The sequence below is a fragment of the Lolium perenne genome, chromosome 3 (genome assembly GCF_019359855.2).
Source record: "Lolium perenne isolate Kyuss_39 chromosome 3, Kyuss_2.0, whole genome shotgun sequence".
Lineage (NCBI taxonomy): Eukaryota > Viridiplantae > Streptophyta > Magnoliopsida > Poales > Poaceae > Lolium > Lolium perenne.
Window position 1 is genome coordinate 271,698,541 of NC_067246.2, and position 27,679 is coordinate 271,726,219.

Sequence of the window (27,679 nt, forward strand, 5' to 3'; positions counted from 1 at the left end):
GCCATCTCCACTGTTCACCACTATGCTCAGCAACATGTTGTCTAACTGATAAACAGTAGCAAAAAATTAAAGAGAAGAATAGCATAAATCAATGTCCCCTCTATTTCAAAACAGATGTCATTTTAGAGTTGCGCACAAGATTAAGTGTGAGTTGGCACAAGAAATAAATGTGAGTGAAATGTCAATATTTCCAGCAAATAGTATCAACAAAGTTTCAGGGGATGTGGACGTGCCTCTGCACAGAAAAAACTTGTAGAGGCAGAGGTCCTGGGTGGAATGGCTGAGAGAAGGAGACCAGAGCAACATGTACTTCCATATGCAGGCAAGCTGTCATCCAACAAAGATAGGATCATGAAACTGAAAGATGGAGATGGAATTTGGGTGGAGAGTGCAGAGAAACATCAGAACAGATGATCTCAGATTTCTTCAAGGTGCTGTACACCAAAGACCCTGATGTCAACCCCAATCAGCTGTTAGCACTCTTTGAGCACAAAGTCAAGGAGTATAAGAACAGGCCCTTATGCAGAGAATTCGGTGATGGCGAAATACATGTTTCAACTAGGTCCCATCACTTCCAGTGAGATTTTTCAAAGTGCACACCGAGAGACAATGGTATCAATGCAGTCAAGGAATTCTTCAGACCAGGGATTATGCTGGCTGGTTGGACGACACTGTTACTTTTCTGAATGGTAACAAATCAGAAGAGCTCATCCTATTGACCAATGTAATGGTGATTTACGAAGTTGTGGCCAAACACTTAGTCAATTGGATGAAATCGATTAACTCCAAATCTCGGAGTGCTTTGTCCAGGGCACATGATTAAGGAAAATGCCACCATGTCCACTGAACTTTGAGTGCTTTCATGTGATCCAATAGTGCAAGAAACCTTATCTATTCCTGTTTGCGGCCGATGGACTAACCTGTATCCTTAATAGAGAAACTGAGAATGAAAATACTACACCCAGTGAGGCCCTGTCATTTCACATTTTCTCTTCGCGGACGACTGTCTGATCTACTTTAAGGGAATTGGGCCAGCAAGAGTGTACAATATATGCATCGTTGGATTTGTACAAGTGCACAAGCCAGCTCCATAGCATCGGCAAGTGTTGTGTCCCCTATAATGAAGATTGCCCAGATGTGATGCAACTAGAGAATAGAGATCAATCAGACTTTGCCAGAGACCAACTCAGATTTCGAGGAGAAATTCACAAAATGACTGAAATTGATCTGAGAAGTACTTATTTGTACAGTGGAAAGAATTGTTTTAGAAGTCAGTTGCTAAGGCCCTTCTAACCTACATTATTGGGTGTCTTCAAATGTTTGACAGATCCTCTGTGGAAGCCACGGGCAGGGAAGTGTGGGGATGGTTGCAAGGAATCATTTAGGAAATGTGTGCTCTCAGTATAGGGCAAAGGATTCAGTTGTACGCATGCGCATGTAGCAGACATTGTCGCGGTAGTTGTGCAGCTTCGACACCAGACCAAAATCTATGTAAGATCGGTTGTCATCGAGACTGAGTTTGCTTCTTTCCGTTTCACAAAGCATTGCCCAGGAAAACAGTGCACCGATCACGATGATGTACTGCTAACAGGAGGCACATAACTTGCTTCAGTTCTTCTCGGAGTGAAGAACTAGCAAAGTTTAAAGCGAGAGCAACAGAGCTGCACATGAACTAAGCAATTTTGCCAGAACACAAGGAGTCGATGCTTCTTCCAAGTGTGCCTAGACTCGACGACCTCGGTTGTTTGTAACAAGTGTAATACTTCTGTTATTTTGTCTGTAAAACTCCCATTTCCCTCAAAAAAAAAAAATCATTGCCCTTCTACGTAAATCTTCCTTTTCCAGACAAAGACACTAAATTATATATTTTTTTCCTCCCAAAACAAAGGCCGCACAAGAAGGGTTAATTGGGAAGGGCAGGCATCAACAAGTGTTAATTAGCTCTTTTCTTGATGACATCAGTGAAGGGCAAGATACCAAGAAAGTGACATAAACTGAATACGTGTAACATCCTGATTTTTACGGACTGAATTTTTTTTAACAAAGGATGTTGCAACGAGGTCGAATAAAATTAAATATTTCGTTTGGAGTTGTTAAAATTAATTTCGAATGTTTTGGAATTAGTTTGGCATATAAAAGAAGGAAAATAATTTCTCTCAATACTTGTATTGTTGTTGATCTGATTTTAATTTGGAATTTCCTTTTAATTTGGTTCTTTTCTAAAATTGCTTTTGAATTTGCCTATAGCTATGCACGTACACGCCATGTTTTGGCGAGCCTTTTTATTTACCTAGATGCATATGCATCGAGTCATTTTCTTTGCCTCTTGATCACCAACGCGACGAGCAAGTTGACCAGCCTTTCACTTCGTGTGAACAACGCTGCATTGCTTTAGTTGGCCACGCCCAGCCACAAGCCCAGCCGAGCGAGCGCTCTTGCCTCTCACGCGACAGCGTTCGTGCGCAGCACAACTAGCCTAGCGAATAGTCGCTCGTTCGTTTCTTCTTCGTCTTCCTGCATACACACACGAAAACGCCGGCCATCAATGCCATAAACTCATGCTAGCAAACTGCTGCCATTACTTCCCATCAATCTCTCTTTAAGCAAATCTTTTAGAACGCCCGTTCCTCTCCTACACAGCCTCAGACCGACGTCCCATTCTCCTCTTTCATCCCACATCAACACTGTAGCTCTAGACCTTCACACAACAAGGCAAACTCGCAAGAACGCCGTCGGACGCCGTTCCCGTTCCCGGTGACTCCAGCCATGAGAGGTTGAGCAGCTGCGCCACCAAGACCGCGAGGAAGAGCAGGACAGACCCACGGAAGAAGAAGGCGAACCGTTGATCACCGACGACACCTCCGGCAACGCGATCGACTCCGGCCACCGACGTCTACCTCAAACTGAGACGAACTCGGTGAGAACCAGCCGTTTCTTTTGCTCGGAACGCGATCCCCATCCATAGAGCTACCTCCTAGACATGATCCTGAGCCTTAGTTCGGTAGTTTGTCGCGCTGCCGGTGAACCGAATGCCACCGGATGGCATCAGCTTGGTAGCCTATCTTCCGCACGTCTACTGATCTTGAGCCCAACCTAGAAACCGCTATATATGACTTGACGAAACCAGCAGTACCGTTAGTTGGTGAATCGTTTGATGTTTAACAAACTAGTTGGCAAATTGAATTAGTATCGTTGCATCACTAGGAGTTTACGACCATGCATGTCTGTGTAGTCTAAGCATATGACTGTACATGTCTGTATAGACTGCATATGTATAACTAATATACTGCGGCTAGTTTTGTTTTCGGTATTGTCACTGTCTAGTTGAATCATAGCTTCTACGTTTGATCACATATGCTTAGCTATAGGATAGATAGCTAGATTTAATTAATGGCTGGCTTACATTTCATTTTCTGCCTTAACAAGTTTAGTTAACGTCAGTAGAACATGGCAGGTTATTTGTAAACCTTATTTGGTATCGTTGCTCACCATGCTCCTAGATTAAAATAACGTTTGGAGCTAATTTTATGGCATGCTTCTTATCATGTTGATTTTTAATTTAGCATGCAATTCTCTGGATTAGCATACCCATGTTAGATGCGGCTCTTGTTGCATGTGTAAACTGTTTTAATCGTAGATGTTTCACTTGTATGCATGTATGTCTAGCTAGTATGCATTTATTTTGTGCATTACATATTAAAATTGTATCGAGTATACATGTTGGCTTGATATATTTTAGTTGTCAAAATGGAACGATCCCCACGCCATATGCCTTAGATAACCCAAATCCGGTACGAACTATTCCGGTCTTTTTCGTGTACTCTATGTTAGCCGAACGACCGACACATACCTCTTATTTGGATCTTTTCATTTGGATCTTATTCACTTTTCATTTGCATCTTATTCATCGTATTGCTTGTATTCATTTGTATTGTTATTGCTTCGATACGACGATTAGGGGGAAACGGAGAGTGGTACGATCACGACCAAGGAGGCGAAGGGCAGGAGTTTGACAACGAAGGCATGCCCTCTCATCATATTTATCCCAGTTTTACAAATTGCATGATATTTTATATTTTACAAATATATATGCTATTTTATTCCAGTAACTAGCGTGTCGATTGACACACCAACCTTGATCTTCTTGTCGCCTTTTACTTGATACCCTGAGTAGAGATTATATAATTATCCTGATAGAGTAGAGATGCTTAGCGTGCTAAATAATCATTAGGACTATTGCCTCTTTGGAGGAATTGATCGACCTTCGGGTCAAACATACCCTTTTGAAAGTTGTTGAGCTCGTTGAGCTAGGCTGATTAGCCATTGTTGCTTCATCTACTCTCTCTTCTACTCTGGGTGAAACTTACCATCTAAACATGGCGCGGGCGACAGCTGAATCAAATGTTGAAGGAGCGATTGGCTGCCCTTCACAAGTTGGAGGGAGCAATCCGTCGTTCGTGCCGCATAAGGGTCCTAATAAGTCTTGGATTTGAAGATTGTGACAACCATACAACCACATGCTATATGGGCACTGGCCTGGTTAAGTAAGTTAGTCAGCCTTAGGTGTTGATGTCGTCGTACCGCAGATGAGGTGGCTGCCTACGGGAGAACCTTCGGCACAGATGGGGGGACCGGTTTGAGGACGTACTCTCAGTACCGTGCGCCAGACCCGGTGGGCATGTCACATCTTTGGGGGATCTAGCTAAAAGACCTTGTCACAATCCCTCTGCCGGTACACCAAATGGTGTGTACTAAACCAGAGGCCACTGGTGGGCAACAAGACGGGGTTGTGTCGTGTGGGCAAAGTGTACAATCTCTGCAGAGTTAAAACTATTCGAATAGCCGTGTCCACGGTCATGGACGACACATGAATCCTTCTTGACATACAGGAACCTGTCTTGCTATTTCCCTCTTCCCCTCTCTTTCCTTTCCTTCTTTCCCTTAGAATCTGAATCCTATGAGTTACGTGAGTTGTCGAGGACAACCACATTGATGAGAAATATTACACTCATTATAAAACATGTTTTCGTCGAAAACTGCTTTTATCAAATATATTGCAAATAAAATTGGCTTTTATGCAAAAGAACCTACAACCTTCCTTTGAAGCCTCATGTAGATATATTAGGTCTTGCATGAGGGGGCATGTTGAGTACGAAATGTACTCATGGCAAAACTTTTGTTGATATTCAGAGTACTATGAAGATGGTGAAGACTATGGCGACTATGATGAAGCTGAGGAGTGAGGCCTCGTGGACTACATCGACTGCCTGTGGCTGAGATGGAGTTACTTCGCATTTTATTATCCGATGTGCTTTCTGGTTGTAATAAATGTCACAAGTCATTTCACTATGTGGCTCAAACTTTGTAATAATTATTACTCTTTGCACGTTCTGCAATGATATTCATTTCGTTGTGTCGTCAACTTGATCTTGGGTTGACGAGTAACACAGGGGGGGTCGGAATGTTAAGTTTCGGTTCTTACAGAAGTGGTATCAGAGCCGACGTCGACCTAGTCACGTGGCCTTAGTTAGAATGGAAAACCTTTAGGAAAAATTTTCTTTTGTTAAAAAAATTATTTATAAAAATCCTCGTAGTCTAATTTTTGAATATTGCTATTCCTTGTCTCACCTTCTTCACCATTGTGTTTTGATTTTACATGCATACTTTCTTATATGGTGGTTATGGGTTAGTTTATTTCCCTCTCATCTATCCTAACCCGAAGTGACACCATGATGAATACCAACCAAGGTTGTGGCCACAAAGGAGGTGGGCACAAAAGTGAACATGGATGTGGGCCAGCTTTTGAAGATAACCTTTTTTAGGGTGAAGTCCATGGTACTGATACTCACAATTAAGATGGAAGAAACATTGAGGACTACAAGCCAAAGTTAGCATCCCAAAATGCAGTAGATAGTCCGATGAATAGTTTGAAAGAGATGGTGGTGACAGATGTAAGAGTTATTAAGGAATACCGAGATGTTTTTTTTCCGGATGAGTTACCAGGTCTACCACCAGACCGTGAGATAGAGTTTGCCATTGAGTTAGTCCCAGGCACCGCTCCTATAGCAAAGAGACCATATAGAATGCCAGCAAATGAGCTAGCTGAGATGAAGAAGCAAATTCAGGAGCTTATAGAGAAGGGATATATTAGACCGAGACCTCACCTTGGGGAGCACCCGTATTGTTTGTGAAGAAGAAGGACGGTACCATGCGAATGTGTGTGGATTATCGTGCCCTAAATGAAGTAACCATCAAGAACAAATATCCTTTGCCAAGGATCGATGATTTGTTTGATCAGTTGAAAGGAGCTTCTGTCTTCTCAAAGATAGATCTAAGGTCAGGATACCATCAGTTGAAGATCCGACCAGAAGACATACCCAAGACAGCCTTTGTTACTCGGTATGGTCTGTATGAGTTTCTGGTGATGTCATTTGGACTCACAAATGCACCAGCTTACTTCATGAATCTCATGAACAAAGTGTTCATGGATTGCTTGGATAAATTCGTCGTGGTGTTTATTGATGATGTATTGATCTACTCCCGTAATGAAGAAGAGCATGAGAAACATCTTCGAATTGTTTTGGAAAGGCTTAGAGAACATCAACTCTATGCGAAGTTTAGTAAGTGCGAGTTTTGGTTGAAGCAAGTGGACTTTCTTGGTCATGTTATCTCAGCTGAAGGAGTAGCAGTGGATCCAGCTAAAGTGGAGTCAGTACTTAGCTGGAAACAACGAAAGAATGTGTCAGAGATACGCAGTTTCCTCGGACTTGCAGGATACTACCGCCGCTTCATAGAAGATTTCTCAAGGATTGCAAGGCCTATGACACAACTGATAAAGAAGGATAACAAGTTCGAGTGGACACCAGCTTGCGAAACGAGTTTCCAAGAACTCAAGAGAAGATTGACATCTGCTCCAGTGTTAATACTGCCGGATATTTGAAAGGACTTCGAAGTTTATTGTGATGCTTCTAAACAAGGGTTGGGTTGTGTGCTCATGCAACAAGGCAAGGTTGTATCCTATGCATCGAGACAATTACGACCCCATGAAGTGAACTATCCGACACATGACTTGGAATTGGCTGCCGTGGTACATGCTTTGAAGATTTGGAGGCACTACCTTATTGGTAACCGTTGTGAAATATATACAGATCACAAAAGTTTGAAGTATATTTTCACTCAACCAGATTTGAACCTCAGACAAAGGAGATGGCTAGAATTAATTAAGGACTACAATATTGGCGTCAATTACCACCCTGATAAAGCGAATGTCGTAGCTGATGCGTTGAGCAGAAAAGTTTATTGTAATAACTTGATGATTCAAGAAGCTCAACCAGAACTTCATGAAGAATTCAGGAAGTTAAACTTGAATGTGAGCCTCGCTGAGAATGAGGATGTGCTAGAAGTCAAGTTCACTCTAGAGGATCGAGTTAGAGAGGCTCAGCATAATGATAAGGGAATCGAAGAGATTCGAGCAAAAATCGAGTCAGGAGAAGCGCTTGAGTATAAGGAGGATGAAAAGGGAAATATTTGGTTCTGAGATCGTTTATTGGTGCTAGACCAAAAGGATCTCAAGGATTCAATCATGAAGGAAGCGCATGAATCAGCATACTCCATACACCCGGGAAGTACGAAGATGTATCATGATCTTAGAGATAGTTTCTGGTGGTCAAGCATGAAACGTGAGATTGCAGAGTATGTATCACAATGTGATGTATGCAGAAGGGTCAAGGCTGAGCATCAGAAGCCTGCTGGATTACTTCAACCACTCAAGGTGCCCGAGTGGAAATGGGAAGAAATAGGGATGGACTTCATTACTGGCCTTCCAAGGACATCTTCCGGATATGATTCTATTTGGGTCATCGTCGATAGGTTGACCAAGTCGGCTCACTTTATCCCGGTGGAGACGACTTTTAAGGTGGAGAAATTGGCCGAATTATACATGGCTAGAATTGTTTGCCTACATGGAGTTCCCAAAAAGATTGTATTTGATCGACGTACTCAGTTCACCTCGAGGTTTTGGAAGAAGATACATGAAGTTCTGGGCACACAGTTGAATTTCAGTACCGCTTACCATCCGCAGACTGATGGACAAACTGAGCGAGTGAACCAAATCTTGGAAGACATGCTTCGGGCATGTGCTCTAACTTGCCAGCGCACTTGGGACAAGAGTTTGCCATACGCAGAATTCTCTTACAATAATAGCTTGCAAGCAAGCTTGCAGATGTCTCCATTTGAAGCATTATATGGACGGAAGTGTCGTACCCCACTCAATTGGCATGAGGTGGGAGAGAACCAAGTCTTTGGACCCGATACTTTAGAGGAGGCAGATAAGCAAGTGAAGATGATTCAAGAAAGGTTACGGGCTGCCCAATCTAGACAAAAGGTCTATGCCGATAGACGTCGACATGAGTTATCTTTTGAGAAAGGTGATGATGTGTACTTGAAGGTATCCCCACTTCGCGGGATGCGACGTTTTGGACTCGAGGGGAAGTTAGCACCTCGATACATTGGACCTTTTACAATCACCGCCTGACGTGGAGAAGTTGCTTATGAGTTAGCATTACCCGAGAAGCTATCGAAAGTGCACAATGTGTTTCATGTGTCTCAGCTGAAGAAATGTTTTGATAAGCCGGAGGAAGTGGCTCGGAAAACATCTTTGGATGACATAGAAGTACAAGATGATTTGACTTATGAAGAGTACCCCGTGAAAATTCTTGACGAACAATTGAGAACAACTAGAAGGAATGTGATCAAGTTCTGCAAAGTTCAATGGAGCAACCATAGCGAGGAAGAAGCGACATGGGAGCGGGAAGATGCCCTTCGGAAGGAGTTTCCAAATCTTTTCTCTTAGGCCGAATCTCAGGGTCGAGATTCCTTTTAAGGGGGTAGAATTGTAACATCCTGATTTTTACAGACTGAAATTTTTTTTAACAAAGGATGTTGCAACGCGGTCGAATAAAATTAAATATTTCGTTTGGAGTTGTTAAAATTAATTTCGAATGTTTTGGAATTAGTTTGGCATATAAAAGAAGGATAATAATTTCTCTCAATACTTGTATTGTTGTTGATCTGATTTTAATTTGGAATTTCCTTTAAATTTGGTTCTTTTCTAAAATTGCTTTTGAATTTGCCTATAGCTATGCACGTACACGCCATGTTTTGGCCAGCCTTTTTATTTACCTAGATGCATGCATCGAGTCATTTTCTTTGCCTCTTGATCACCAACGCGACGAGCAAGTTGACCAGCCTTTCACTTCGTGTGAACAGCGCTGCATCGCTTTAGTTGGCCACGCCCAGCCACAAGCCCAGCCGAGCGAGCGCTCTTGCCTCTCACGCGACAGCGTTCGTGCGCAGCACACCCAGCCTAGCGAATAGTCGCTCGTTCGTTTCTTCTTCGTCTTCCTGCATACACACACGAAAACGCCGGCCATCAATGCCATAAACTCATGCTAGCAAACTGCTGCCATTACGTCCCATCAATCTCTCTTTAAGCAAATCTTTTAGAACGCCCGTTCCTCTCCTACACAGCCTCAGACCGACGTCCCATTCTCCTCTTTCATCCCACATCAACACTGTAGCTCTAGACCTTCACACAACAAGGCAAACTCGCAAGAACGCCGTCGGACGCCGTTCCCGTTCCCGGTGACTCCAGCCATGAGAGGTTGAGCAGCTGCGCCACCAAGACCGCGAGGAAGAGCAGGACAGACCCACGGAAGAAGAAGGCGAACCGTTGATCACCGACGACACCTCCGGCAACGCGATCGACTCCGGCCACCGACGTCTACCTCAAACTGCGACGAACTCGGTGAGAACCAGCCGTTTCTTTTGCTCGGAACGCGATCCCCATCCATAGAGCTACCTCCTAGACATGATCCTGAGCCTTAGTTCGGTAGTTCGTCGCGCTGCCGGTGAACCGAATGCCACCGGATGGCATCAGCTTGGTAGCCTATCTTCCGCACGTCTACTGATCTTGAGCCCAACCTAGAAACCGCTATATATGACTTGACGAAACCAGCAGTACCGTTAGTTGGTGAATCGTTTGATGTTTAACAAACTAGTTGGCAAATTGAATTAGTATCGTTGCATCTCACTAGGAGTTTACGACCATGCATGTCCGTGTAGTCTAAGCATATGACTGTACATGTCTGTATAGACTGCATATGTCTAACTAATATACTGCGGCTAGTTTTGTTTTCGGTATTGTCACTGTCTAGTTGAATCATAGCTTCTACGTTTGATCACATATGCTTAGCTATAGGATAGATAGCTAGATTTAATTAATGCATGGCTGGCTTACATTTCATTTTCTGCCTTAACAAGTTTAGTTAACGTCAGTAGAACATGGCAGGTTATTTGTAAACCTTATTTGGTATCGTTGCTCACCATGCTCCTAGATTAAAATAACGTTTGGAGCTAATTTTATGGCATGCTTCTTATCATGTTGATTTTTAATTTAGCATGCAATTCTCTGGATTAGCATACCCATGTTAGATGCGGCTCTTGTTGCATGTGTAAACTGTTTTAATCGTAGATGTTTCACTTGTATGCATGTATGTCTAGCTAGTATGCATTTAATTTGTGCATTACATATTAAAATTGTATCGAGTATACATGTTGGCTTGATATATTTTAGTTGTCAAAATGGAACGATCCCCACGCCATATGCCTTAGATAACCCAAATCCGGTACGAACTATTCCGGTCTTTTTCGTGTACTCTATGTTAGCCGAACGACCGACACATACCTCTTATTTGGATCTTTTCATTTGGATCTTATTCACTTTTCATTTGCATCTTATTCGTCGTATTGCTTGTATTCATTTGTATTGTTATTTCTTCGATACGACGATTAGGGGGAAACGGAGAGTGGTACGATCACGACCAAGGAGGCGAAGGGCAGGAGTTTGACAACGAAGGCATGCCCTCTCATCATATTTATCCCAGTTTTACAAATTGCATGATATTTTATATTTTACAAATATATATATGATATTTTATTCCAGTAGCTAGCGTGTCGATTGACACACCGACCTTGATCTGCTTGTCGCCTTTTACTTGATACCCTGAGTAGAGATTATATAATTATCCTGATAGAGTAGAGATGCTTAGCATGCTAAATAATCATTAGGACTATTGCCTCTTTGGAGGAATTGATCGACCTTCGGGTCAAACATATCCTTTTGAAAGTTGTTGAGCTCGTTGAGCTAGGCTGATTAGCCATTGTTGCTTCATCTACTCTCTCTCTTCTACTCTGGGTGAAACTTACCATCTAAACATGGTGCGGGCGACAGCTGAATCAAATGTTGAAGGAGCGATTGGCTGCCCTTCACAAGTTGGAGGGAGCAATCCGTCGTTCGTGCCGCATAAGGGTCCTAATAAGTCTTGGATTTGAAGATTGTGACAACCGTACAACCACATGCTATATGGGCACTGGCCTGGTTAAGTAAGTTAGTCAGCCTTAGGTGTTGATGTCGCCGTACCGCAGATGAGGTGGCTGCCTACGGGAGAACCTTCGGCACAGATGGGGGGACCGGTTTGAGGATGTACTCTCAGTACCGTGCGCCAGACCCGGTGGGCATGTCACATCTTTGGGGGATCTAGCTAAAAGACCTTGTCACAATCCCTCTGCCGGTACACCAAATGGTGTGTACTAAACCAGAGGCCACTGGCGGGCAACAAGACGAGGTTGTGTCGTGTGGGCAAAGTGTACAACCTCTGCAGAGTTAAAACTATTCGAATAGCCTTGTCCACGGTCATGGACGACACATGAATCCTTCTTGACATACAGGAACCTGTCTTGCTATTTCCCTCTTCCCCTCTCTTTCCTTTCCTTCTTTCCCTTAGAATCTGAATCCTATGAGTTACGTGAGTTGTCGAGGACAACCGCATTGATGAGAAATATTACACTCATTATAAAACATGTTTTCGTCGAAAACTGCTTTTATCAAATATATTGCAAATAAAATTGGCTTTTATGCAAAAGAACCTACAACCTTCCTTTGAAGCCTCATGTAGATATATTAGGTCTTGCATCGAGGGGGCATGTTGAGTACGAAATGTACTCATGGCAAAACTTTTGTTGATATTCAGAGTACTATGAAGATGGTGAAGACTATGGCGACTATGACGACGCTAAGGAGTGAGGCCTCGTGGACTACATCGACTGCCTGTGGCTGAGATGGAGTTACTTCGCATTTTATTATCCGCTTTGCTTTCTGGTTGTAATAAATGTCACAAGTCATTTCACTATGTGGCTCAAACTTTGTAATAATTATTACTCTTTGCACGTTCTGCAATGATATTCATTTCGTTGTGTCGTCAACTTGATCTTGGGATTGACGAGTAACACAGGGGGGGTCGGAATGTTAAGTTCCGGTTCTCACAATACGAATTGAAGGACAAGAATTTGGACTTAAAATGGAGAGTCCGAAAGACATCTATTTTTAACACAGTGCAAGTAGAATGCAAATGTCACAAAAATATGATATCTATTCATTCTACCTAAACTTAACAATAATAAACATCTAATTAACCAAACCTCCACAGCAGTAGAAACACATTTTCCATCGAAACATTTGATCACGTCCCCAACTCGAATTCCACATCTTTCGGCAGGAGAGCCTGCTGACACCTGAGGTTGAATTGCAATAACTAATCCTTAGTCCAAACGATAAAACAAGCATAACTCAGGAAAGCAACAACAAACAGTATCTACCTCGTGAACAATAAGACCATCATTAATCTTATGCTCGATCAATATATCCTCAACTTGAATAGGGTTTAGAAGGCTGATGGCAGAAAATTTCAATCCAAGGTGGGGTCGCCGGATGCGCCTAACAAAAGAAACTTTAAATATAAAAGAACAGTATCTACCTCTAACAATAAGACCCTCATTAATCTAGCCTCACTTTTACATGATTTTTGCTATATGTGTTATTTAACAGAAATCTATTCAAACATACTCTCCGTAAACATATACGATGACAACCTAGAACACATCAAGGTTACGTCCCCAGCCTTACTCATACGTGATTTATTTCTAACTAAATATTTATGGATTCGAATATAAGAATTGTACAAATATGAACATGAATTGGATGGGAAAATAGAAGAAATAAAAGATAAAACAGACCAATCCAAATATAATTTTTGGAACTTACTCTACTTCTTAGAAAAAGAAATAAAAAATAAAAACGAATTAGCTTGAGTAGAATAGAACTGAGAAGCAAAACATACCCGAAGTTTCTCCACATATGAAAGCACTTGAGTAAAATTGAAGAAGGTATAAAAGACCCTTCTGGACAACTGTCAATCATTCCCACAACCACCCCATCTAAGTCAATGACAGGACCTCCGTTATCATACTACGACATTTGAATTGGTAATATTATTAGAAGTACCATTCGAATAAAGCACTAAAAATACAGTAGCTATAACTCGAGTGGAATGCATGTGTACCTCACGGTCTCGATGTGGACCTTCAATGCACATATGGTGATTCCGCTCATACACGTCTGGATTCGAATATTTCACTCTACCATGATGTATCACTAGTTTGACAGATTCATCTCTTCCAAGCTCAAAAATGTCTTGAGCACATTCCACTTTATCGATAAAATGGGGTAACTGAATAGATGGATGCATTTTAACCCTGAAGAAAGCAAGATTATAGTGCTTCTGGTGGTAGAAGCGTGCCCTTTGCAACGGCGCCACCCGCAAGTGGACGAATCGAAACAACAGTAGTAATAGAATGGCTACCAATAAAGACCAACTGCTGATCATAACAATCCTTTCGACAATATTTGTAATGTTTTTTTAATGTTTCTAGACAATAACAACATAATCCATGCAATTTGCAACTAGCTATGATACGTGCCACCATAGTAGATAACTTGAGAGTTGAGACAGAACAAACCAAAGGTTATTAATAGATTATTACCTTGACATCAGAAGCATACTCATATTTGCATAACCAAGCATCCGGTGATGGGCGCTTTGTGCGAATCAGATGTGCACTCGTCACAACGGTACCAATTCTCTTCTCGCTATCCAAATCAATCCAGAAACCAAAACACCATGCTAGCGGCTCACCATCTGCAATTTCACGCATATATTAGTAACAAACATAAAGTTTCCACAAAAATAGCCAAATTAGATGAGATGGGATGTTATTATACCGAATGATGATGAACGCCCAACAATAAATTGAGCAGCACGAAGCACTATCTTCTTTGAAGATTCACGGATGTGAAGAAGTGTTGGATCATTAACCAGGCAATTTGGAGGTGTAAGCTCACAAAGCATGGACATTTTCATCTGGCGTGCTACAAGAAGACCAACACACACAAAGTAAACACCAATATGCACACAAAAAATGCAGCATTGCAAGGATGATGCGTTGCGGTATTGCACTACAAATCTACATTGGACTTTCCAGGATATGCCTTATGCCCCCACATATGCCCGTCAAGATGTGGTCTCGGTGACACATGGAATGGAGTGGCATGCCATCAAACTCAACTTGGTGGAATCATAGTTCTTCAGTGTTTTTTCTTTATCATTTTTTGTAAATATTGTAATGTAACCTAAAACAATGTCAATGAAGCCATATCCTGAAAAAAAAAACTTGGTGGAATGAACATATCCTGAAATTTCTATGCTTTTTTGTAAATTTCGATTTTTGGACTTCAAAATGATTGGTAACACTATCTTCTGCTGGCTAGATGGTATATGATGAGTAAAGAAACTTCAAAATATGACGAAGATCGAGGGACTTGAATCACTAACCTATTTTCGCGTAGTACTCCTCTTGCATATCCCTATACTTGTCGGATATCGCGCTGTCCATGGGTTTGTTTATTTCAGTGCCATCAGGCATGTAAGGCTCCCGAAGCGGAGAGCTGACTGTCGAGGAGCAGGAGCCATCATCCTCATCCTCCCCCGTATTTCTCTTCTTCGACCTCTTCTCCAACCAATCCTGGCTACTTTTCCCTTTCTTGGAGGACCTCTCCGATGATACTCGCCGGCTGATCCCATCAAGCTTGGCCTTTTTCCTTTTCCCGCAGCCCTCTGATGGCAATCGCTCTTCGCTCCCATCAAGCTTGTTCCTTGCCGATTTGGATCGCGAAGATTGCTGCTGCTCGCGCCCCCTCGACCGGGTCGTCATCCCGAACATGGCCACGGCGGTAGAAGTCCCACCCCTGTTCCGCTTCCTGCAGCGGCGGAGCTCCAATCTTTTTGAATAGGGAGCTCCAATCTTTTTGAATCGGGGACGGAGGCGTCTTATGCAACCTCTATGAGTCCCAATCGCACTCCGGCGAGATCTCCTGGAAAGTGGCGCAACGGCGGCGCAACAGGATGTACGAGCGGTGCGAGGGAGGAGCGAAACAGAGGAGCACGATTCGGTGCTAGAGGAGAGCGATGCGGTGTGGGTTTGCACCGGACCAGGTGCGGCCTAGCTAAATACCACGGTCCACGTGGATACAAACCACTATCAAAACACCTCTCATTGGCATGTGGGGGTAATTTGCCTGGAATGTCGGGGGGGGGGGGGGGGGGTCATATGGAGAACGAGTTAATACTTAGGGGTTCTCTTTCCCAAAGGGGTTTATGTGCACTTCTTTCACTTTTGGTCTAGGTCAAATTTTTAGAAATCTACTCCATCCGTTCAAAACTTGCTTGACATTTATCAATATTTAGATGTATCCAAACCGTGGGGTCCCCCCCTCCGTCCACCTTGAAAAAAAATATTTTGTATCCATGTAAATCAAGTCATCCCAGGCATTTACGATTTTACGGCAAGCTTTACCAAGAGCATTGAGACCTAATTGGTGACACCATCACTAAGGATTAAGGAAGGTCTTGGCTTCCTTCCTAAATGCTGTTCTGGTTCCACAAGAGGTGATAGAGCAGTGTGCCAGATTGGGTCCTCATCCCAAAGGTAAAAACAATAGGGTGCCATGGTCAATGTGCACGCCGTGCATGGCTGGCTTGCAGATGGTCGGCTGTTGCCTGCTTGACCTTTGGAGGCAAAGAATGGACATGGGAGAGCGGGATTTTTTTCTTGATTATCTGACGCATTTTGGCGTATGCATATATATTGTACATACATGCTCCTATATTTTGGAGCCTAAATTATACTAACTCTGCCCATGGATAATTTATATACCTAAAACATGGAACAACAATATGGATCATCTTTAAAATAAGAATTTGCTGAGAAAACTTGTATACCTCTTGCAACAAATTCACCATCTTCAGATACCTTCACGGTCAATCTTTTGATTCTTCGAAGATATCTACGCGGGAAGTATACCTGAATCTGTAAAGCCAACAAGACATATTTCTTATTGATAACATTGTGTTAATCACGATTTCATATAAAAATACAGACGTCGCAGATCAAGTAAATCACTATTAGAACATAAAAGTAAGCTTACCTCCACATCTAGATCAGAACTAAGGCCATCTCCGCTGTTCACCACTATGCTCAGCAACATGTTTTCTAACTGATTAACAGTAGAAAAAAATTAAAGAGAAGAATAGCATAACGCAATGCCCCCTCCATTTCAAAACAGATTTCATTTTAGAGTTGCGCACAAGATTAAGTGTTAGTTGGCACATGTACTAAATGTGAGCGAAATGTCAATATTTCCAGCAAATAGTATCAACAAAGCTTCAGGGGATGTTGACGTGCCTCTGCACAGAAAAACTAGTAGAGGAAGAGGTCCTGACTGGAATAGCTGAGAGGAGACCAGAGCAACTGGTACTTCCATATGTAGGCAAGCTGGCATCCAACAAAGATAGGATCTTGAGACTGAAAGATGCAGATGAAATTTGGGTGGAGAGTGCAGAAACATCGGAACAAATGGCCTCAGATTTGTTCAAGGTGTTGTACACCAAAGACCCTGATGTCAACCCCAATCAGCTGCTAGCACTCTTTGAGCACAAAGTCACGCGGACGACAGTCTGATCTAATTTAAGGAATTGGGCCAGCAAGAGTGTACAACACATGCATCGTTGAATTTGTACAAGAAGTGCACAAGTCAGCTCCACAGCATCGGCAAGTGTTCTGTCCCCTATGGTGAAGATTGCCCAGATGTGACGCAACTAAAGAATAGAGATCAATCATACTTTGCCAGAGACCAACTCAGATTTCAAGGAGAAATATCTAGGGCTCCCGATTCTGAAGAACACATGAAAGGTAGCCAACTCTAGCCGATCAAGGATAAATTCACAAAATGAATGGAATTGATCTGAGAAGTACTTATTTGTACAGTGGAAAGAAATTTTTCTAGAAGTCAGTTGCTAAGGCCCTTATAACCTAAATTATGAGGTGTCTTCAAATGTCTGCAGATTTCTCTGATGATTACATGATGATAAGGAAGTTATGTGGGGAGACGAAGAGGGACACCACAAAGTTCATTGAATGTCGTGATAGAACATGATAAAACCTAAATGTTATGATGGCCTACATGAGTGAGGGGCTCCTGAAAAGAAATGTTATTTGAAGGAGAACCTAATAGACATGGTGTTTGCTACTGCCGTATCTACAGCTTGGTGAGGAATAGAAGACGGATTTGCGCTTCTGAAGAAAGGCCAAATCAAGAAGATAAGGGGATGGGAAGAAGGTACAAATCATTCCTGATCACTGCATTCCACGAGAAAGTTGGTTTACTGTGTTGGGTTTGCACATTCAATCATGGCTATGTTGGGTTCACCAGCTGGCAAATCAGAAACCAAGCAACGGAACACTCCTCTGCACTGCTTGTTCCAGAGCATGAGGTGGAAGGGATCACCGATCAAGTTACCCACCTGAGATGTAGAAGATTTTATTGGTTGTAACTTTGAAAATTGCTTGCTTCTTAGTACAAAGTGTGTACAAGCTTTACTCTTAAGGAATTTCTGAACATCGCCAACAATGGAAGTGATAGATTAAGAGGGTACAGCAGCAGGAAGATATGGAGCACCATCTGGGACACGAAGGTAAAGCAGAATCCTTGCCTCACATATAGCCATCGACTGTCTAGCACCAGAGATAAAAATGGGCATGAACCCTGGAATTGGACAATCTTTAATATGTGTGGTCAAGGTCCAGAGACCCCAACATGCTACGGTTTGGTGCAACAAAGTCATGGACCCTTCTATCTGAATTACACAAAAAGTGTGGGATTTGCCTTCACAGGAAACCTTCAGGGAACTGCTGCTCGAATGGCTTACTATTCTCCTTGCAGTTGTCACTGAAGAAACGAGATGCAAAATCATAATGATGATTTGGAGGGCATGGGATCTGGGAAATGACATTATGCATGAGTGACAAAGGTTGATTCTCCTGGCCGTGTCCTCGATTGAAAAGAATCCATCCAGATTGTCCGAAATAAACAGCAGGGACACAAAAAGGGAAACAACCACTGTATGCGGAGGCAAGGTGGCAGGTGAAACAACAGACCGTGATCCGAGGGTCATGGACAAAACATGATTCGAGGTGGATTAAACTGAATACTGACAGATCCTTTGTTGAAGCTACAGGCAGGGAAGTGCGGGGATGGTTGCAAGAAATCATTGAGGAAATGTATGCTCTCAGTAGGGCAAAGGATTCCGTTGTGCGCATCCAGATGTAGCAGAGATTGTCGCGGTAGTTGTGCAGCTTCGACACCTGACCAAACTCTATGTAGGGTCGGTTGTCATTGAGACCGAGTCTGCTTCCTTCTGTTTCACGGAGCATTGCCCAAGAAAACAGTGCACCGATCATGATGATGTACTGCTAGCAGGAGACATAATCTGCTGCAGTTCTTCTCGGAGTGAAGAACTACCAAAGTTTAAAGAGAGAGCAACAGAGCTGCACAGGAACTAAGCAATTTTGCCAGAACACAAGGAGTCGATGCTTCTGCCAAGTGTGCCTAGAGTCGATGACCTTGGTTGTTTGTAACAAGTGTAATAGTAATGTTAATTTCGTCTGTTAAACTCTCATTTCCTTCAAAGAAAATCATTGTCCTTATATGTAAAGTTTCCTTTTAATTAATTGGGAAGGTTAGGCATCAACAAGTGCTAATTAGCTCTTTTCTTGATGGATTCAGCGAAGGGCAAGATAGGAAAAAGTGACTTAAACTGAATACATATTGAAGGACAAGAATTTGGAGTTAAAATGAAGAGTCTGAAATACATGTATTCTAAAATAGTGAGAGTAGAATGTAAATGTCACAAAAAAATGATATCTATTCATTCTACCTAAACCTAACAATAATAAACATCTAGTGCACCAAACCTCCACAACAGTAGAAACACATTTTCCATTGAAACATTCAACAACGTCCCCAAGTCGAATTCCACATCTTTCGGCAGGAGAGCCTGCTGACACCTAAGGTTGAATTGCAATAACTAATCCTTAGTACAAATGAGAAAACAAGCAAACTCATGAAAGCGACAACAAACAGTATTTACCTCGTTAACAATAAGACCCTCATTAATTTTATGTTCAATCAATATATCCTCAACTTAAACAGGGTTTAGAAGGCTGATGGCAAAAAGTTTCAATCCAAGGTGTGGTCGACGGATGCGCCTATACAAAAGAAAATTTAAATATAGAAGAACAGTATCTAATCTTTTATATCTAAAGGGAGCCCCTCTCCCCCCCACTACCTTATTTCTCTCGACATGCAAGGTTTGGACCTAAGCAATTCTTCCACCTCAGCAAAAAAACTGCCACCATTTTCCACCGGAAATTGTCCACATTAATTTATATTTTATTTGTGCAACAACCCAATCGACAAGAAAATTAGTGACAAAACCCAGAGTACCCACGTATTCATTGTCGCCCAGTCTGTAACGGAAGAACTTCATGGGCGTGGATTACTAATCCTCCTCAGTGCGTTTTAATGTCCTCCACGTCTCTCTATCTTCCATCATATGCCTTGAGGAGATGCAGCCACTCCTCTTAATTTATACCCACGCCTCAGCATATCCCCTTTGCCTTTGCAGGTTAAGCTGCATGTTGCTTCCATTACCTCATAGCTATCCTCTCTGGCCAACCGCTCTTCTCTCAATCGCTGGCATCTGTATATAAGAAGAGGTGCTCAACTCCTGCTCCTTGACATCGCCGGTCTGGTGTATTGATTACATGTTGACACATTTGCCTTTCATACCCGCAACAAATATGTTCGGTGCCTGTGATCTGGAGGTATTATTTGCTTGCTGCTGATATGTTTGATGAGATGAAAATGAGGTCAAGAGGGTGCAGTGATATTTCTGGCATCTAAATTATATATGATTATTGATCAGAACTGAGAACTGAGAGGCATAGTCTTTTGTCTCTTCGTGGAAGTTGTTTTTCTCTCAGTTTCTTCGGATAATCAGAACTGAGAACTGAGAGGCATAGTCTTTTGTCTCTTCGTGGAAGTGGTTTTTCTCTCAGTTCTTGGGATGATCTGTTGCATGAAAATGCGAAACGATGTGCGGCTATGAAACGATTGAATGTATTGTTCTTAAAAATAAATGATCTCGCTGCTGCCTCCTTATGAACCTCTATTCACCGAGTTTAAAGACTTCGGTCTTTAGCATGTCAAGATCACAAAATCACTTCAATCAACTTTTACGCGATGCCCTTTAAAAAGACTTAACTGACGCATCTAGCTGTCTGTTTTTTTACTTTTGGAAGTAAGTAGCTAGATAAGTTCAGTTTACTTATAACTCATTGATCTGAAATATTGATCCTTTACTTATAGGCTTATAGCATCTAAAATTTATTTTTTCTAATCCTGATCATGTGGATGATTGTTGTCTTCTCCGTCTTCATGTATCAATAAGCAAGTTGTTGTCGTCTACCGCTGTTAAGCGTTTGAGCTAGGGAGTGATTTAGTGCTGACAAGAAGGGTACCAGCCGATTCCCACCCTAACCAAACGTTTTTACTGTTGTTTCCTTTCTATCGATCCAAACACTGACAGTACAATCTAGAAAGAAAAACAAAATGACAGGATCAATATAGCATGTACAACTCATATTTTAAAAGACATAAGCTGATCCCACGATTTTTTGCATTCTCCTACACACCTACTCAACCTGATATCGTTAATGATGTTATACTTATGAAATGAGTATATAAATATTCAACAAACTCATACTATTTATGTGTTCCATGAACTCCAATGCTTATTTTACCTATATATATATTTCTTATTTTCTATTACAAAATTGACCGTGTTCAAATGTACCACAAAACATTTTGTTCTTCGAGTGGTGAGTAAATATGTTGGGGCACTCTTGAAATCTTAAAATCATGTTGTAGTGACCAGAAATACCTAATTAACATTTTCATTCACCAATTTCATAATAATACTCATGTATGCGTATCCAAAATTTTCCGCAGAAAAGCACGGGGTATCATCTAGTTCTTTAACAATAAGACCCTCATTAATCTAGCCTCATTTTACATGATTTTTGCTATATGTGTTATTTAACAGAAATCTATGCAAACATACCCTCTGTAAACATATAAAATACTAAGATGACAACCTAGGACTCATCAAGGTTATGTTCCCAGCCTTACTTATACATGATCTTTTCTAAATAAATATTTATGGATTCAAATATAAGAATTGTACAAACATGAACATGAATTGGATGGGAAAAGAGAAGGAAAAAAAGATAAAACAGACCAATCCAAATATAATTTTTGTAACTTACTCTACTTTTTAGAACAAGAAATAAACAATAAGAACGAATTAGCTTGAGTAGAATAGAACTGAAAAGCAAAACATACCCAAAGTTTTTCCACAGATGAAAGCACTTGAGTAAAATTGAAGAAGGTATAAAAGACCCTTCTGGACAACTGTCGATCATTCCCACAACCTTCCCGTCTAAGTCAATGACAGGACCTCCGTTATCATACTACGACATTTGAATTGGTAATATTATTAGAAGTAGCATTCGAATAAAGCACTAAAAATACAGTAGCTATAACTCGAGTAGAATGTATGTGTACCTCACGGTCTCGATGTGGACCTTCAATGCACATATGGTGATTCCGCTCATACACGTCTGGATTCGAATATTTCACTCTACCATGATGTATCACTAGTTTGACAGATTCATCTCTTCCAAGCTCAAAAATGTCTTGAGCACATTCCACTTTATCGATAAAATGGGGTAACTGAATAGATTGATGCATTTTAACCCTGAAGAAAGCAAGATTATAGTGCTTCTGGTGGTAGAGCAGTGACCCTTTGCAACGGTGCCACCCCGCAAGTGGACAGTAACCTGAAACAACAGTAGTAAGAGAATGGCTACCAATAAAGACCAACTTCTGATCATAACAATCCTTTCGACAATACTTGTAATGTTTTTTTTAAATGTTTCTAGACAATAACAACATAATCCATGCAATTTGCAACTAGCTATGATACGTGCCACCATAGTAGATAACTTGAGAGTTGAGACAGAACAAACCAAAGGTTATTAATAGATTATTACCTTGACATCAGAAGCTTACTCATCTTTGCATAACCAAGCATCCGGTGATGGGCGCTTTGTGCGAATCAGATGTGCAGTCGTCACAACGGTACCAGTTCTCTTCTCGCTATCCAAATCAATCCAGAAACCAGAACACCATGCTAGCGGCTCACCATCTGCAATTTCACGCATATATTAGTAAGAAACATAAAGTTTCCACAAAAATAGCCGAATTAGATGAGATGGGATGTTATTATACCGAATGATGATGAAAGCCCAACAATAAATTGAGCAGCACGAAGCACTATCTTCTTCGAAGATTCACGGATGTGAAGAAGTGTTGGATCATTAACCAGGCAATTTGGAGGTGTAAGCTCACAAAGCATGGGCATTTTCATCTGGCGTGCTACAAGAAGACCAACACACACAAAGTAAACACCAATATGCACACACAAAAAATGCAGCATTGCAAGGATGATGCATTGCGGTATTGCACTACAAATCTACATTGGACTTTCCAGGATATGCCTTATGCCCACACATATGCCCGTCAAGATGTGGTCTCGGTGACACATGGAGTGGCATGCCATCAAATTCAACTTGGTGGAATCATAGTTCTTCAGTGTTTTTTTCTTTATCATTTTTTGTAAATATTGTAATGTAACCTAAAACAATGTCAATGAAGCCATATCCTGGAAAAAAAAGTTGGTGGAATGAACATATCCTGAAATTTCTAAGTTTTTTTTTGTAAATTTCGATTTTCGGACTTCAAAATGATCAGTAACACTGTCTTCTGCTAGCTAGATGGTATATGATGAGAAAAGAAACTTCAAAATATGACTGAAGATCGAGGGACTTGAATCGCTAACCTATTTTCGCGTAGTACTCCTCTTGCATATCCCTATACTTGTCGGATATCGCACTGTCGATGGGTTTGCTTATTTCAGTGCCATCAGGCATGTAAGGCTCGCGAAGCGGAGAGCTGACTGCCGAGGAGCGAGGAGCAGGAGCCATCATCCTCATCCTCCCCCCTATTTCTCTTCTTGGGCCTCTTCTCCAACATATCCCTATCCTGGTTACTTTTCCCTTTCTTGGAGGATCTCTCCGATGATACTCGCCGGCTGATCACATCAAGCTTGGCCTTTTTCCTTTTGCCGCAGCCCTCCGATGGCAATCGCTCGCCGCTCCCATCAAGCTTGTTCCTTGCCGATTTGGAGCGCAAAGATTTCTGCTGCTCGCGCCCCCTCGACCGGGTCGTCATCCCGAACATGGCCGCGGCGGTAGAAGTCCCACCCCTGTTCCGCTTCCTGCCGCGGCGGAGCTCCAATCTTTTTGAATAGGGAGCTCCAATCTTTTTGAATCGGGGACGGAGGCGGCGGATGCAACCTCTATGAGTCCCAATCGCACTCCGGCGAGATCTCCTGGAAAGTGGCGCAACGGCGGCGCAACAGGATGTACGAGCGGTGCGAGGGAGGAGCGAAACAGAGGAGCACGATTCGGTGCTAGAGGAGAGCGATGCGGTGTGGGTTTGCACCGGACCAGGTGCGGCCTAGCTAAATACCACGCTCCACGTGGACAGAAACCACTATCAAAACACCTCTCATTGGCCTGTGGGGGTAATTTGCCTGGATTGTCGGGGGGTCATATGGAGAACCAGTTAATAGTTAGGGTGCGTCTAGCGGGCACCCGCGTGCCCGTCGGTAGTCTCGGGCGGTCAGCAAATTTAGGAAAGTTCCTGCTCCACTCGTCTTCCAAAAAGATCTCATCCCCGCCGGAAATTACTCTCTCTGCTGCTCGACCGAACTCCACCCCACGCACATGTTCCTCAACCGCCGCCGCCACACCAGCTGCTCCCGCGCCGGACCCTGCCGGCATGGGCATGCACATCGCCGCCCTCATCCCCGGAGCCTCCCTCCTGTGCCACCACCGTCTCCTGCTGCCAGTCACCGTGGAGCATCATTTGGCAACCACGATAGAATCCTCGCACGCCCTGCCCTCCGCGGTGACCGCGCCTAGGCCTGGAGCAGCAAGCGGAGCAGCAACACGCGGGGGAACGGGGTCAGGCCGGTGGGGATCTAGGAAAGAGGAGGTCGGCGGGGCTCCTCTGGTGAACGGGAGCGGCAGAGGAGACTTTTGGCAGCCGGAATCGACGATGGTAAATGTCTTGACTGGAAGCAAGAGAGAGAACCAGGAGGGGGATGCGGTGGGAGGAAGAAAGGAACAAGGAGAGAGAGGAGATCGACCCGCGGACACATATGCCATGCCGCTCCTTTCGACCCAACTCCTGCTCCAACACATGACCTCAGTTCTGGAGCGACCTCCCGGTGTGGCGCGCCCCTCTCCCTACCTTGAAGTTGCCTAAAATCCACATATAGGTGGGAAAAGTGTATTTGACTCATGGGCACCAGTGCTCCTGCTGTTTTAAAAAATTCAAAAATCATACGTATTTGTTTCAAAAAAAATCTGGACATAATAAATAACCTAACCTACAAGCGTGTAAAATTTTAATATGAAATTCTTTATATTGTAGACTACACAAAAAAGACAAAATCTATTGAAATTTGGAGATTTGAAATATGTATATCCAGATCCACATGTTTACTACCTCCGTTTCAAGGAATAAGGCGCACGCTTATTCCAAGACGAACTTTGACCATAAAAATTGAGCAACAAAATCTTGATTATATTATATGTATATATTATCGTTGGATTCGTATTGAAAAACACTTTTAATGATATTAATTTCATACAAACAATCTTTATCTATTTGAAGTAATTCTTGGTCAAACAAAAAGCTCGTAAAACGAGGACGCCTTATTCCTTGAAACGGAGGTAGTATTATTTTTGTGTAGCCCAGAATTTTTTATATTTGAAATTGAAATTTTGCACGTTTATGGGATAATTCATTGGCTACACCATGATTTTTTTAATATTTTTAAAACACATAAATATGATTTTTATTTATTTTTAAATAGCAGGAGCACTGGTGCCCAGGAGCACCAAATCTCGGACCCATATAGGTGCCAATTTGTTGCCTATAATTACATAATAGTTGCTAAAAATGCTAGCTTCTTTCCTAAAATCATATAATAATTACTGGCCAAAAATTACCGTAGTTGTAATTTTCCCTATATGCACTATAGTTACCAAAATTTGAAATTGCGTGTCGGTGATATTAAATTTCCTAAGGTGTTGCGAATGGGGGGGTCACCATCCACACCGATGGCGGTCGATGTTTCACCAGATGTCAAGAGTGGTCCTCGAAAAGGTCCATAGAGGCACTCGAGAACTCAAGGGCACCAAGTTGCGCTTTCGACCACCTAAGTTGTGTTAAGTTGATTGTTGATCACTAGAATTGCACCGTCGGAAATAAAATACCAAAGTTGCGGTCGTGAAGGACCAAAGTTTCTTTGAGGCACTAAAATCAACTTAACACCTTCGCAATAGAGGTGCAACCCAACTAGTGATAGGCACTTCACATTAACTAAAAGCTGGTAGTGCATCGAAAACAACTACACATGTAACTACAGGTCATCGGCTTTGCCATGATCCAATTTAGAAGGTTTGGTTCATTGTGGCTGCCTCCACGCCCCTCGAACTCGTGTGACCGTCGCTTTGGCGCGAGGCACATAAGGGGCTGTGTAGGGATTGCTCGTTGGTAAAGAAAGAAGCATGAGAAGAAACAAAGACAGAGAAAAAAAAGGAAAAATACTTGGGTGTGAGAATTGCACCATTGGACTTCAAAGTTGCTTTATCACGCACAAAAGTTGCTTTATCATGAACCAAAGTTGCTCAGTTGGGCATCAAAATTGCTCCGTAGGGCACTATAGTTTCTTCGATGGACGCCAAATTTGGGTCGTCATGTACCAAAGTTGCGTCGTCGGGTACCAAAATTGCTTTATCGGATGCTAAAGTTGCTCCGCATGATTCAAAAATTACATCGTCTGGCACCAAAATTCTTTGGCGCGAGGCACACAAGGGGCATAGTGGAGAGATTGACCGGATCTATTCCTCATTTTTTCTGATATGGATTACTTGTTAGGAAATAAAGGGACGGGAGAACAAAATAAGGACAGAGGACAAGAGGGAAAAAAATTATTGGATCGTGCTCATGATTTGTCGGCTACAAAGTTGTGCACCAGAATTGCACCATCGGATACCAAAGTTGCAATGTTGCGCACCATAGTTGCTCTATTGGAACCAAATTTGCTCCACCAAGAAGCAACTTTGTTGCGTGAAGAATATATTAGATTCAGAATATCAGAAGCAACTTCGCAACCGCTATAGGAAATTTCAGAACAACAGTAGGCAACTTTATAATAACTAAAAGCAACTTAGCAATGTTTGGAAGGAAGAAACAACTTTGGTGCCCCACAAAACGAAATTGATTCCGATGAAGTAAATTTGGCAACGAAAAAACGACTTTGGTGCAGGACGAAGCAACTTTGATCCGAAGGAAGCAAATTTCAGACAATTGATTATCACAACACATAGTAATTGCTCAATTATCTCAATTTTTTGCCTCAATAACTCTGAGTGGCATCCTTGGCCAAGTTATCATCTGGAAAGTAACTTGATAACATCGGTAGACAGCTTTGTACCACCGGACACCAAAGTTGGGCCATCGGACATCAAACTTGCTCTTTTAGGCACTAAAGTTGCATCTTCCGGCACCAAAGTTGCACCGTCAGATATCAAACTTGCACCGTCTAGCATCAAATTTGCTCTTTTGTGCATCAAAGTTGCGCCGTTTGATATCAAAGTTGTGGGATCACACAGTAAATTTGCTCTTTTCGGCATCAAAATTGCGCTTTTGAGCACGAAAGTTGTGTTTTCCGGCATAAAAAATATCTAGCAGTAGAAAGTTGATTTGTCGAGCACCAAAATTACGTTATGAGGCACTAAAATTCCATTGCTGCATTGGAGCTAGGCATAAAATTCACTTTCTTCTTTGGAGCTTGCCCACTATGGAGCAGTAAGCTACAGCCTCGATCTCGCGAGATCTAGTCTCGTATCTAAGCCAGGAACCAAGAAAGACATAATACACAACAAACTGAAGTGATGCATAAACTGAACAGGGATTATGTAGCTTCAGGAGTGAAACAAGTCGGCAAAACTCAGTCAACCAGCCTGCATCCCATGGAGCGAGAGGCCGGCAGCGCGATTCAGAGAAGGTACATGGAGGGGATTCTGTTGGAGCGAGAGGTCGGGGTAGGTGCAGGCGGCGCGCTGGGTT

At 42.3% G+C, this 27,679-nt stretch overlaps 3 long non-coding RNA genes across 3 annotated transcripts; 1 reads left to right on the top strand and 2 right to left on the bottom strand.

The window, feature by feature from the left end:
- Positions 1-9,555: 9,555 nt before the first annotated feature.
- Positions 9,556-12,304, top strand: LOC139837664 (uncharacterized). The gene is made up of 3 exons (XR_011754261.1): positions 9,556-9,805; positions 10,853-10,915; positions 12,090-12,304. It is a non-coding gene; the product is annotated as an uncharacterized lncRNA (long non-coding RNA).
- Positions 12,305-19,128: 6,824 nt separating this feature from the next.
- On the bottom strand, positions 19,129-22,204 carry LOC139837665 (uncharacterized). The gene is made up of 4 exons (XR_011754262.1): positions 21,977-22,204; positions 21,755-21,882; positions 19,440-19,557; positions 19,129-19,356 (listed from the first exon to the last, which is right to left on the bottom strand). It is a non-coding gene; the product is annotated as an uncharacterized lncRNA (long non-coding RNA).
- A 17-nt stretch (positions 22,205-22,221) lies between these two features.
- On the bottom strand, positions 22,222-23,441 carry LOC139837666 (uncharacterized). The gene is made up of 4 exons (XR_011754263.1): positions 23,313-23,441; positions 22,703-22,849; positions 22,465-22,619; positions 22,222-22,251 (listed from the first exon to the last, which is right to left on the bottom strand). It is a non-coding gene; the product is annotated as an uncharacterized lncRNA (long non-coding RNA).
- Positions 23,442-27,679: the final 4,238 nt, after the last annotated feature.